The sequence below is a fragment of the Pyxicephalus adspersus genome, chromosome 3 (assembly GCF_032062135.1).
Source record: "Pyxicephalus adspersus chromosome 3, UCB_Pads_2.0, whole genome shotgun sequence".
NCBI classification, from domain to species: Eukaryota; Metazoa; Chordata; class Amphibia; order Anura; family Pyxicephalidae; genus Pyxicephalus; species Pyxicephalus adspersus.
In genome coordinates, this window is record NC_092860.1 from 120757995 (window position 1) to 120773374 (window position 15380).

The following is a 15380-nucleotide window of genomic DNA, read 5'->3' on the forward strand; positions in this document are numbered from 1 at the left end:
GGCCCTGTATGTCAGTGTCACAGGTCCGGTATGTCAGTGTCACAGGCTCCTGTATGTCAGTGTCACAGGGCTCCTGTATGTCAGTGTCACAGGGCTCCTGTATGTCAGTGTCACAGGCCCTGTATGTCAGTGTTAGGATGCTGCACATATGGTGATGTCTGTCACTGCATCCCTTATTGCTCCTCATCCCTGCACTGATATTACTACTTCTCTATGCAATGTCTATGGAATGTCAAGGAGGACAGGGCCCTGGGTCTGTGGTCAATGTATTAAAACACTTTCATGAAAAATATTCACCAAACAGGGCTCCATTCCCCTCATAAACCAGCTCTGCTGGCCCTGTGCGGGGGCCTTCATATCAGCGCCATATTGGTTGCTGTACACATTGACAACAAGTCATGCACAAGCCCAGTAATGTGCGGCAAACCTCTGTCATTGTTCCAAACATTGTAACCCCAGAAAAGGGGAGGAGACATATTTGAGGAATTCTTACACTTTGTACATTGCTCTGTCCTTATAAATAAAGCTGTGATTGTTCACAGAGAATTCCCACCACTCCAAGCTTGGCACATGGATGCTCCTTCAGATTAGGATATTTCCCTTTACATTCCTCTCAGAGCTTTAGGTGAATGTTCATTGTATACACTTTATTCTCATTAGGTGAATGTTCATTGTTCTCATTTTTTCCCCAGCAGGTGAATGTTCATTATTCCCACTTTATTCCCTGTTGGTGAATGTTCACTGATCACACATTGAATGTTCTCCTGAAAATAGGAGTATCTACCACACCGTGTGCGCAGTGACTGAAACCTAGGCGACACTTTGAAGGTTATGTACCTTGTTTGCCTTGATCTAGGTCCAGGTCATGGGGATAAATCCAATACCAAGCGGCCATTATTGGGCACTATTGGCCATTAGGAGATATATCCATGGAATGTGTTTTGTGAAGGACGGATGAATTCTCCATGCTAGTACACGGCAGAAAGCCAAGACGTGAAGGGACTCACTTCTCCTTCCTGTATGGGTTAACAACGTTACAGTCCTCATGACATCATATGAAGTCACTGTGGCCCCCTCAGACACCCTTGCTTTCCCCTGTCGGCATCAACCATGCCACCCAGGGATGGGTACTATACTATCACAGTGTCACCATTCTCTTACCTACCTGGGTGACTTTTGGAATGTCTTTGTTTGTAAATTAAATACAGCATTGTAATCTGAAGTCCATTGTACAAAGCAGAGTCTCCCCTTAGTAATAAAATCTCCATAGAAATCTAAAGTTATGTTTCTTATCACTAAATGGACACAATTTACTCACCTTAAAACTAACACTTTGTAAACCCTATTATTTAGGAATGGCAGGGAAGTGTCACAAATGCTGAAATTGAATGGCTTAGTTTCTCCCACAGGGTGTGAATTTCATCTTCAGGACCTGAGCTGTGCTCGCTAGACTCTCTTCAGTTGTGTATAGTAAAATATAGATGTAAATAGGTATTTGATCAATACATTTGAGTTAGTTGTAAAGCCAATTCAAAAAATTGTAAAATATTTCAGTGTCAATGTTTTTTTAGCCTCATACATTTATATATATAAAATCGGATGTATGTATACGTGTATATGTTCCACCATTACTAAAAAACACATGGAGACATTTCAACCAAACTTGCCATACATATGACTGAGATTCATATGAGTGCACCAGTCATCATTGTACAGCGCTGTGCTATAGGTCAGAGCTTTATTTAGTGATCACTTGGAAATGCATAGAGACATTTAAACCAAACTTGCTAGACATATAATACCACTGATCTTTGTACAGCACTATGGTATATGTCAGAGGTATATAAATCTATATATATAGAATGAGTGGGATCTTAATGCTTTCCCCATATTGGAATCAACAACATGTTAGCTATCAGGCATTCAGTGGTCCAGCAAGAGGGATATCTTAGTAGCATGGAGGCATAACTGTTCAGACACAAGATTTTAGCCCAGGAAAATCATGAACATTTGAAAAAATTGAACAATTATATGCAGCTTCATTTGGCTGGGAGGTGGCACGGACTGGCCAATTATGAGTAAGAACTTGTCTGGGTAAATATTTTAGTGCGAACTCTGGCATGTAAGTTGTAGATACCAAGGTATACTTACACTGGTATTGCTGTAATCAGGTTAAGGCTATATTCAAAGCAGACATAAAGTAAAACAAAAAGCCCACAGAAGGTGGAGCTAACTGCCAAGGGTGTTATCCTGTACAGGCGAGTACCCAGATCTCTGGTACCAATCATCTACAACCAATACAGGAGTCAGAGGCCCTACCACTCAAGCCATTGCTCCCCACATAGCCCAATTCCAAATTACCAACCCAGACACTTTGCTTATTAAGGAAGCAAATGTCCTAAATAGATATACATCTTAGTCTAAAATAGCGCCGCAGAAATTGCAGAATACACAGACTAACTCACTTCTCCTTCCTGTATAGGTTAACAACGTTACAGTCCTCATGCTGACATATTACTGACCCTCTGTTCCCAGTCACTGTGGCCCCCTCAGCCACCCTTGCTTTTCTTTGTCGGCATCAACCATGCCACCCAGGGATGGGTACTACACTAATACACACAGTGTCACCATTCTCTTACCTACCTGGGTGACTTTTTGAATGTCTTTGTTTGTAAAGTGAGTACAGCATTGTAATCTGAAGTCCATTGTACAAGGCAGAGTCTCTCCATAGTAATGAAAATCAATGACTAGTTAATAATTACTAACTATTATTATTAGTAAGATTTGAAAAATCAAATCCAAACTGCAAATCTTTGCTTTGTTACCTTGTATCCTAAAAACACAGTGTCAACTGATCAGTTATGTTTCTTATCACTAAATGGACACAATTTACTCACCTTAAAACTAACACTTTGTAAACCCTATTATTTAGGAATGGCGGGGAAGTGTCACAAATGCTGATTTTGAATGGTTTAGTTTCTCCCACGGGGTGTGAGTTTCATCTTCAGGGCCTGATCTGTGGTAGCTAGACTCTCTTCAGTTGTGTATAGATGTAGAAATAGCTATTTGATCAATACATTTGAGTTAGTTGTAGTGCCAAATAAAAAGGCTGTAAAAGATTCCAATGTCAATGTTTTATTTAGCCTCATACATTTATGATAAAAGGACGTTATATAGTTATTTTTTGTTTACCAGTAGTATGCCGACTGTAATCCCATGTTCACACAAAACTGTGAATGTTCATTTCAATTATCCAATCATGTACACATAAAATGAATAAATAGTTATTTGTTTTCTAACATGATCATTAAATTGAATTGAAACTTTACTTTAGGCAGTTAGCTGTAATGTATTTGGCTGTAATTTTTTATGCCATTGAATTAATGGCAACCAAGAAGATTTAATATTGTTTGAGCCCTGGACCCCTATATTCTAAGTTCTAAATAGCTGTATAAAAATAAGTAATGTTTGTTAGTCTTTTGCTAAGCACAGTGGTGAAATTAATGCTCATAAAAGTTTTTTCCAAAATAACTAAACATGGATCATGTAATATAGAGCGTGTCAGGGGAGTGTCCTTTACCTACATACTTTGTGCTGAAAAATGTCATACCTAGGTTAGCGAAGGTATATTGTAGATATAGATTGTAGATATATATATTGTTGATTTAACACATGTACAGGCTAGAAACAGAAACTGGACTATTTGCACTTTCTAGGAATCTGCAACATATTAGCTGTCAGTCATTCAGTGATCCAGCAGGACTGATATCTTAGCGGCATGAAGGCATAACTGTTCAGATGCAAGATTTTGACCCAAGACAATCATAAACATTTGAGAAAATTGGGAAGTGGCCCAGACTGGACAAATAAGAATAGGAATTTGTCTGGGTAAATATATTTGCGAGAACTCTTGCATGTATGTTGTACCAAGGTACATTTACACTGCACTACTGCAATCAGGCCAAGGTTAAATTCAAAGCAGATATAAACTGAAAAAAAAAAGCCCCCAGGACGTGCAGCTAACTGACAATGGAGACATGCAAAATAAAGCCCAGGTTCCTGGTGACTTTTTTGCTCTAGTTCTGTTGTGCATGTACCACCGCATACAGAGCCAGCCGCTGGGGACAATGTAACTCTTGAACATGCGCAGGAATAACATCATCATAGGCCATCCAATGACCAAAGATGATGTCTGTTGAGTTGTTTTTGAGAGGCAGGGAAGGTGGCAGACTCTAAGGAAAGGGTGATGACAGAATTCTGGACCTGTCAGCGCTGCATGGTGCCTGCACAGAGGTAAGCCTGTTCTATAATCGTCAAATCCACTTTAGGTTATATAGTTACATAGTAAGTCAGGTTGAAAAAGTCCATCAAGTTTGACCACCAGAGAAATAAACATATCCCAGATATAAAACTCTATGGACATAGTTGATCCAGAGGTAGGCAACAAAAAAATAAAACCTGGTACAATTTGCTCCAACAGGGAAAACAATTCCTTCCTGATTCCATGTTCCCTGGATCAACAGTCTGTAATCTTTAATTTAAAGCTTTATTACACAGTTATATTCTGTGCTTCAAGAAAAGCATCCAGCTTTTTCTTAAAGCTCTCCATAGAACTTGCTGAAACTACTTCCTGAGGGAGCTGATTCCACATTTTCACAGTTACACTTTCAGTGAAGAATCCCTTCCTTATCTGGAGCTTAAACTTCTTTTCCCTTAAATGCAAAGAGTGCCGAGCTGATTCCACATTTTCACAGTTACACTTTCAGTGAAGAATCCCTTCCTTATCTGGAGCTTAAACTTCTTTTCCCTTAAATGCAAAGAGTGCCTTCTTGTTCTCAGTAACAATCCTAAAGCTAACAGTTGGGAAAAGAGTTCTCAATATGGACCGGTTTTCGTATTTATACAATGTGATCATATCCCTTCTTAAATGTCTCTTCTCAAGGAAGAATAGATTCAGTTCAGCTAATCTCTCCTCATAGCTGAGCTCCTCCATTCCTTTTATTAGTTTAGTCGCCCTTCTCTGCACTCTCTCCAATTCCTCAATGTCCTTTTGTGAACTGGTGCCCAAAACTGGACTGCATATTCCAGATGTGGTCTGACTAATGCTTTGTACAGGGGCAGGATTATGTCTCCATCTCCGCAGTCTATTCCTCACATAATACAATAAAGTACTTTGCTAGCTTTAGATATTGCAGCTTGGCATTACATGCTGTTTTTACATCTATGATCTACCAGAACCCCTAGATCCTTTTCCATTTCTGACTCCCCAAATGTATTCCCCCTAAACAATATGAAGCATGTATGTTGTTATCCCCCAAGTGAAAGGCTTTAGGTTTATCTATATAAAATATCATTTGCCACTTGGTTGCCCAATCAAACAGTACATCCAGGTCTGCTTGTAGATTATAGACATCCTGTATGGACTTAATTCCATTACATAGTTTGGTGTCATCTGCAAACACAGAAATGGTACTTTTATTCCCAAACTCCATATCATTTATCAAGATGCTAAACAGTAAAGGACTGAACCCTGGGGTACACCACTAATAGCTTTAGACTATTCAGAGTATGAATAATTAATCACTACTTCATTTACAGATTATTTTTTTAAGCCTATTGACCCTAACTTATATATTACCCGTCTGTGGGGTACAGTGTCAAATGCTTTAGCAAAGTCCAAGTATACTATATCAACTGCTACTCCACCATCTACCTGTTTACTTAGTTCCTCAAAAAAGGAAATTCAATTTGTTTATCAAACTTTTCAGGACCTTTCCAACTATGGATGTTAACCTTACCAGTCTGTAGTTACTTGGTAATGACTTTGCTCCCTTTTTTAAGATAGGAACCACATCGGCCTTATGTCAATTCATTGATACCATGCCAGTGATTAAAAAGTCTCTAAAATTGGTAACAATTGCTTTAAAATAACTGAGCTCAGCTTTTTGAGGACACCTGGATGTAATCCATCAGGTCTAGGTGATTTGTCAACCTTCATTTTGCCCAGCTGTTTCTCAATCATATCACTTTTGAGCCATTGTGGCTTATTAAAGGCAGTTACATTGCTATTAGCAATTTGGACTTGAGCTCTGCCATTTTACTTTGTGTACACAGAGTTAAAAAAAAAAGTAGTAGTAAATCCGCCTTTTCTTTATTCCCGGTTACCAACCGAGAGACATCCTTTAGGGGCCTACATGCTCTTATCTGATATTTTGCTATTATTATATTTAAAACAAATTGTGGGGTTGCCTTACTTTGCAATCTGTATTTCATTTTGAAGTTTTGCACATTTTATCTTCTTTTTACATCTTTTGTTATATTCTTTATAGAAGGTGATCCTTCATTTTTATATTTTTGGAATGCCCTTTTCTTACTTTATGGAATTGTTAACATTTGCTGTGAGCCACATAGGGTTTAATTTTAGCCTCCTAAACTTTTTATCCATTGGAATATATTTTTCAGTGGGTTTGCATAGAACAGACTTAAAACATTCCCATTTCTGTTCTGTGTTCTTTGAGGACAATATTACCTCCCAGTCCAAGTCAGAGAGAGCCGTCCCTAATAATTGGAAAATTTGCTCTCTTAAAATAAATGTTTTTATCTTTCCTGTTTTTGCTTCCTGTTTGCAGCTTACAAAATTGAAATCATATTATGGTCACTGCTACCCAGATTCTCTTTTATATGCACAATTGTTGGAAAAAACTAGGTCCAGCAAAGTATAATTTCTAGTTAAGGCTTCTATAAACTGTACCATAAAATTATCTTGTCAATGTCAGGGTAGTTAAAATCTCCCATAATTAAAACATTGCCAGCTTTTGCAGCAATTTCTTTGTGTGCTAATAGTTTACTCTCCAATTTTACGCTAGCACTGGGGCCTAGAGCAGACTCCAATAAATAACTGTGTATTATGCATCCCCATATGCAACTCCACCCATAAAGTCTTAACCTCATCACTTGCTCCATCAACAATTTCTTCTTTCATATTCACTTTCAGATCACCTCTCACATACAGACAGACACCACCATGTTCGTTTGACTCTGTTTTTACAAAAGAGAGTATAACTAGGAATTATTACAGCCCAGTCATGTGAAGAACAAAGCCAGGATTGTACACTCCACATGTATACTTGTTCACATATTGAATGCTTTCCTGAAAACAGAAGTATCTATGACACCCTGTGCCCAGTGACCAAAACATAGACGGCACCTTGAAGGTTATGTACATTGTTTGCCCTGATCTAGTTCCAGGTCATGGAGCTAAAGCCAATACCAAGCGGCCATTATTTGGCACTGTTGGCCATTATGAGATATATCCATGGAAAGTGCTTTGTGAAGGATGGATGAATTCTCCATGAGGGACCCATTACAAGGCAGAGAGCCAAGAAGTGAAGACAATTTAGGTTCTGATACGTATTCCTTAAGACTGGACTCCATTGTACAGCTTTATTTCTCATTGTGACCCAAGCCACAAATGTGTTTCCCCTTGAATCACTTTTCCTTCCTATATAAGTCAACAACGTTACAGTCCTCATGCTATCATATTACTCATTATTGATCCTCTGTCACTATGGCCCCCTCAATCCTTGCTTTCCCCATCAACCATGCCACCCAAGTACGTGTTGTACAATTACCAACAATATAGAAGAAATAATAGAAGAAATCAAATCTAAATCACTTGTACAAGTAAAGTATAGATTTCTTGCACATTTGGATGCCCTCACTGGCATGGTAGTGGCTTGGTGCTACTCCTATACCTCATCGTAAATGGAGTTCTTATTGGTAAGCCCCCACCAACCCATTCAGCAGCATCAAGTTAAATATTCTTTGATGTCTATGAGATACAAATGATCACATTTTTATTCTACAATTAATGCTGTTCACAGGAACCATGTCAAGGTATACCAGGTCTCATCTACTAGTTTACCACAACCTAAAAAATCCAAACTTTTTTCTGACTTGTAAAAAGTTTTAGGACAAAATAAAATTGTTCCTAAAACCATAGCAGATATGCAGTTTTTCTAAATAGTATGTAATTATGTTACATGTTTGTTTACCTTAAATACAAATGGCTCAGTGGTTAGCACTCTGGCCTTTGCAGTGATGGGTCCCAGGTTCAAATCTTATACTAGGACACTATCTGCATGGAGTTTGCAAGCTCTCCCTGTGTTTGTGTGGGTTTCCTCCAGGTACTCCAGTTTCCTCCCACAATCAAAAAAAAACACGCCGTTAGGATAATTGGCTTTTCCCAAAATTTGCTCTTTGTGACTGGGTTAAAGACATATGAATATGGTAAGACATTAGATTGTGAGCCCCTTTGAGGGACAGTTAGTGACATGACAATGGACTTTGTAAAGCGCTAGTATGTTGGCATTATATAATTACTGTATAATAATATTAATACAAATGAATAATACAAATGATTAAAGTCAGATAAAAGTTTTGTGATCATTATGTAGTTGTATTCCTTCTTTTTAATTTAAATCTATAATACATAAACAATAATTTCATTCATATCATATATATCCTTCTGGTATAAGAGCTTTACGCAAACTTTGTATCAATAGTGGTATTGTAATGTGAGCTCAGCTAATCAGATGATTCTCTATGCTACTATAAGAATTTGAGAATTTCAAATTATTTGATTGGCTACAGGTTGTTTATGGCTGGCATGTAGTAAATTAAAAATAATATTAGTTCTAACCAACTGAAACATACATTCAGGTGCTATCTTGAAGTATTTGTATAGAATGCATATCCATATATATATATATATATATATATATTTATATATACACGTACAATATATATATTCAGCGTATGTCTTCCATGTTTGAATCCAGGCCTTATGATGCTTTACATGCCAAAAATCAGTGTCAGGCATTACAGACTAGCAGGAAATAAAGAATAAATACAAGTATGGTCAAGTCTTCCTTTTAAGTCTATCACACGTAACAACTGATGTCTATTTTATCGTTATCTGTTAAATAACTCGTAGCAGTAATTGTGAAATAACATTAAGGTTCCTGATGAAAATATGTACTATAAAGGTAATTCATGACATATCTTCCCAGTGATCACATGCTTTTGTAATTTGATACAGTGTAATTGGTTAACATTCTTTAACTTTACAATTATCTTTTTGGTGGTATTTAAGTCAAACCTCATAAACATGTCAGCAGTTCAGTTTGATGGTATTGCACCTGCATTGGCTCAGTATAAATTACCACTCAACACAGTTAGTGTCAAACCCAACTTTTCAGGACCTCACAAGCTTTTCCTTTCCATGTGTCTTTAGTAGACTATAATGGAATTCTCATGCGGTTTAACTCATATGTGGCATGTATATATTGTATGATTTACAATCTGCACTTGCTTAACAGTTAGCAATAATGGCTTCAGTATATATTTGTTAGGTTTAATATTCTAAATGTGTTATAATGAGCAGTGTTTCTCAAATAGGGTTCCTCCAAAGGTTGATAGGGATTCCTTGAGCAATGAGCAATTTGTGTCTTTCAGGTGAGTTTAACTGACACCAATGATCTTTTTGGTTATCTGTAGGGTGACATTCTTCCCAATGACCAGCAATATGAGACACTCTCCCCATTGACCATCACACTAATGTACTGTGAGCTGTGAATATAGTAACTATAGCAGGGGTTCCCTGAACGTTTATTTAAAGGGTTCCCCTTTGTTAAATATATCAAGAAAAGCTGTGTTAGAGGCAAAGAAATTAGACAGCCATCCTGGTCATAATACCAGACCTTGCTGCAAAATGCAAGGTCCCTCAAACTGCACTGACCCCCTCCCCCTTTACTAGTCACCTACTGTTAGTGGGTGTAAACGTGTGATGTCACTGTCCTTCCCTGAAGATCTGGGGAGAACAAACTCCAGTCCATTGAAAGAGGGTGTGAAGGTATGAGTGTGATCAGTGTCATCCTCACCTAGGTGCCACAGTTAGAAGATGGTAGTAAGGTAATTATAAACTAACTTTTTTTCATGTACATTTTACATCCACTAATAGTAGGTAATTTGTAAAGGAGGATAGGTGTCTTCACATGTATTCACTTGGTAGATTAGGAAATGTTTTGGTGTCTGTAAACCCTAGTTAGCCACTGTTGATGCCCCTTACATGACCTTTTTGAGGAGAGAATTAATTGGTGGGATGGATTCTTGCTAACTTATCACTATTGCCCCACCAATAGGGGCTGGTCTGCAAAGTATTCCTAATTTGTCAGGGGGAATAGCAGGGTTGAAACCTTGTCCCATTGCTTTTATTTCTCTCATAAGAAAGCACCCAACGATCCATTGCTCACCTACCAAAGCCACTCCTTGACTTCTGAGATGCCTAAGGACTGTCAAATCACATTTATATGTGCAACTGCTATCTATAATTACATTAAGAAAGTGTTTATCTGAAAACTATCTTTTAGATTATTATTAATATTTTATTATTGTATACTGGTGTTCTATGAATGTAACGGTATTTTCATGTAACATGCACCTTAATACAGACCATGCTAATACAAGTTCATCTAGCACCCAAGGTGAAAATAGCAAAATACACCCCTGTGAAGACACCTTAAACATAAATGGCTCTTTGTGCAAACAATTCGGAGAGAATTTAGAGAAATTCTGCAAATCTGAGATGCCATGGAGAGGTAGAATTATGCCTCCTTGGTAATAAAACTCCCCTTGAGAAAGAATTTGCATTCTGTGAAAATTTGTCCCTTTTATATGGAAAACAATTTCAGCATGGCAACACTGCATCTTGAATGCAGTAAGTGTATATATATTTTATGGATTTTTGTAAAATAAAGTTTGATGCTTGGATTTTATTATGTGGTTTATTTTGTACCCAAAAAAATTCCTTACTCTTTTTTTTTATATAATTTTTGCTTGGTTAACCTTTTAGGAAGCAATACCTCTAAGATACCTTTAAATACATTTCCGTTTTAAAGTTATGCTATTTACTAATTTAACACAACATTTTATTAATTTTTTTTTAATGTAAAACAGAGCAAAATGAACAAAAAGGTTCATAGTAGAAAGGAAGGAAAAAGTTATTGTTAACTCTTAATATTTACTAATTATTTCTTTCTTGTACTTAAAGGTTTGCTGGAACTGAAATTTTATGCAGATCAAAGCACTTTTTTTGTAACAATATTATTAGGATGCATTTGTGACAAAGGAGATCCTCTTCAGCCATTGGATGGCCACAGATGATGTAACTCCTGCACATGCCCCCTCTGTGACAGCTGGCTTTGTGTGTGGCACTTTTTCACTGAGCTCTATACTACAAGGCATATGCATTAAGCAATGCAAAGCTAAAACATAAAGCCACCAAGAGCCAGGACTTTTATTTTTTGACAAAAGAAACATAGTATGTCTATTTGTCAATTAGCTCTATCTCCTTGTGACTTCTGCTTTTAAAATTTAATAAAAGATTATGAAGTCTTATACAAATATAAAAAAATATAAAAAGCCATTCATATACATATACAGCTACACACCGATGATGCCTACCTTTGCACAATTATGACACCAGATATAAATCACACCCTTTTCATACTTCAAATATCAAGTATCCTTGCACATAGGATGGAAGTTTAAAACAATTTTGCAATAACAGTTTAAACAAAAAGTTAACACATACGTACATACTGTATATACAGTAATCAAAATGCACTTATGCTAAGGAGCTCCAAGATGAGTGAATCTCTGAATTTATTTAAATGCTCTGTGTGTTGTGGTGCAGGTTAATAGTGCATGTTAATAGGGCAGATACTAAAAGCCTAGATTGGGAGCATGTTGAGAGATCATTTAAATGAATAGGCTGCCTTAACACATCGTTCCTTAATTAATGGAAATGCATATGAATGAGAGCAATACAACTTCCCAAGGAACTGTCTTTTGCATTAAAATGTAATGAGTGTGTTTGCAATGGATTGATCAAATTTTGTATTTTTTGTAAACCACAAACCAATGTATGTTTTTGCAGTCCATGGACGGATCTGTGAGAAGTTAGTACATTAGATTCATGAAAACTACAAACTGTTTTTATACATATGGCTTGATTTCATCAGAAAAAAAACTATTTTAATGAAACAATCACATAAAACTATGAATGAAGCAGCTCCAATTTACCAGCATACCTTCCTGCAATATACTTGAGTAGTATTTAAACCAGGGATGACATAGGAAACTCCTCAGGCCATGTCAAACATTTTCTGTAGTGATCCTGCATATGCTAAACATGACTAACAAAATGACTAATGCTGGCTGAATTCCAATGACTAAAAGCTGAATAAGGTTTTATGAAAGGGGGAATCTCTTGACTAGACTAAAATGTGACTTAAAACCCGACAAACTTTAGAAAAGCACTTTAGTAAATCTGCAAAAGTATTGTCCAGAAGAATGTGGATACCAGATAACAATCTAAGTGATGTGTCATTGAGTGTCGGGTATGCTACAAGGAAAGGCCTATGCCTGGGAAACCAATAACCTGCTGATAATAGTAAATAAAAGGAAAGGACTGGGAAAATACTTTGTATATAATTCAAAAGCGTGAATTGAGCTGATTAGATAAAGATTAGTGAAGTGTACTGATTCAAACCTCTTTTAGTATTTTATAGAATACAGTTATCTTTAAATGCACAGATTAGTAATGATTATATATTAGGGTCCCTGCAAAGATTTATAGATCTGTATTGTGTTTTTTTTTCAATGTATTTGTATTGAGCTTATTTTAACACTTTTTGGCTGATTGGCTTCATTGAAGTTTCAGCATTGTTGTTAGAATTACCCACGCCTTCATATCCACACAAATCTCTTATTAAATACAATGGGCAGGGAGGCATCTGCCCATCACCTGTATCATTCAGGCCTACTGGAAATAATGATGTGACTCTTCCGATAATTGCCATATGTATGGTTTACACAAGAGGGAAGGCTCAGGCAGGCAAGTAGGAACAAGCCAGTAAATCTCCAAGAGAGTTAAACACTTCTTGAAAACACTCTTTTTAAATTATGGTTTATATGATCTGACCATAAAAAATTAATATATGGTCAGATCAGGGATGTTTTGGACCATTTATGGTTAGGCCTATGTAATGATTGGACATATGATAACTCTTTCAAAAAAATCACGCCACTGGACATAGAAAAAACATTTGTACAAACTTTTGTATATATATATATATATATACATACAATATTAGTTGGTTAACTTTCCACAGTGTTTCACTATCCCAAAAAGAAAAAAACAACCGAACATAAGAGATCAGCATCTACATGGTAGGGCAGGGGTGTCAAACTCTGGCCCGGGGGCCAAATCGGCCCCCAACATCCTTTTTTTTCCGCCCCAAAGGAATCCCTAATATGAACTGCAGCCGGCCAGCCTCTGCATTGAAATAGCACTGCTACTACAATTCACGGCATCACTCTCTCTCTATTATAGGCTTGTTCCAGATTGAATGTGAAGCAAAACCTCTTTGTTTCTGTATGAAAAGGTTTTATGTCTAATGAGAAGGAAACATTTCCTCAATTTTTTCAATAACTTTATAAGGTTGGCCCATGACTTTGTCTACGTTTTTAGTTTTGGCCCTCTGTGTATTTGAGTTTGACACCCTTGTGGTAGAAGATCCAGTATGTAAGGAGCAATCTAGATTTCTGGGTAGGGTATGAAAGTTCCTAAATGATTAGATTACTTCATATGTGTTCCATTTATTTTTTTGTGAAAATACAGTTACAGTACACAAATCTTAGATCAGGAATATGACAAACAGTTGTTCAAACAATCTAGACCACTATCATTTCACTCATGCAGTGTACCATTTTTGCTTGTGTACACTACCTGCCTTGTAGTGGACAAGGATAAATCATTCCTGCACGTTACTATCGAACAACGTTGACATTGAGATGATGGACTAGAAAAATGTCCTGGCTACTAACGCTGGATTGAAGCAGTAAATTTACCAATGAACAACATGGGGTGACCGCTGTACACAGCCTAAGGAGGACCACAGAAAGAGTTTCCATGAGAAGTCTGTTCATCTATTATGTAGTTGTCAAATACCCACACCACAGCCTTTTCTCCTAATGTGATAAGCTTTCTTGTTGTGATACATATGTGATATAAGTGTCATTTTTTTTCTTTGGGTAAGAAAATTATTTTACACTGTCTCTGAGAATTTTCAGCCTGGCTAAAAACTAGTTACATCTCTTTTATAACTTTCATTTGCTTGACATTGGTTTGTTTTGACTTGATTTCTGCTTGGATTGTAGAAAGGCTAGAGAACTTGTACTGTTAACAGACAGACTTTACAGTAAATGCAATAAAACTGAATAGGTGTCCTCTACTGGTCTTACTGTAGCTTAGCACCATTTTAAAAACTCACCCACTGACCACCAGATTAAAGCCAGTTCATTTAGCTAGTGTTACGGCTTATTTTTTATTTGGAGCAATATCAATAAAAATTCCCTTGGTGGAGTTATAAATGGCTACAAATCTGCCCTCTCCATTCATTTGGATACAAAAGCTCTTGAGAAATTGGTGCATTTGGGAACAGTAACTTTGATCTGGGTGTCTTTGAATTAACAGAGCAATTAAGCAGATTTTGTTCAAAGCACAAACTCATTGGCTGGTGTTTTACACTGATGTGATAATGTTTACACAGATGTGCTTTGAAATGACGACTATGCTGCACTGCAGATCCCACCACATTACAGAATCCAGTCATTTACAGGGTAAATACTGTAACATATACCTGCGACAATTATTTCAGTGAAACTTTTTGAGGAGCGGTTTATCTGTTTACAGCCTTGCAGCTAGGTAGCACAGTCACACGGCAAATGGGTAGGGGGGCACTTTATAGTTCAGGTGTACTATACTATAATAAGAGCTTGGGAAGATGAACATAACCTGTTCTATAACATCTGCCGGAGAATTACTCCAACCACTCTATACACAATAAGAAGGTTTGCTGAACACTCCAATCTAACATTACACTAATATTTTACCTTTTTATAACATTGTGATCTATTACATGTTCTGTACATAGTTACATGGATTACATATTTGAGAGACATGCATACATAACAACAAAAAGGGAGTCTGGGGGGGGCTGAACAAAAGGGAGAAGAGAAACATCACTCTACAGGCAAATGTATTTGCAGGCTTTTGTGGATGTGGTTATGGCTGTGGTATGGATCCACCTCCATCTAAATGGGAACTGTAGGGACCATGGTTAACCCTGACACTGAATGCTGCTGTATGTCTGAAATGGCCCTAAAGGGTAAATAAAAATATATTGATGGGGTTGTTTTATCAAGTGAATAGAAACTATTATTTATCAAAGAGAGAGAGAGAGCGAGAGAGAGAG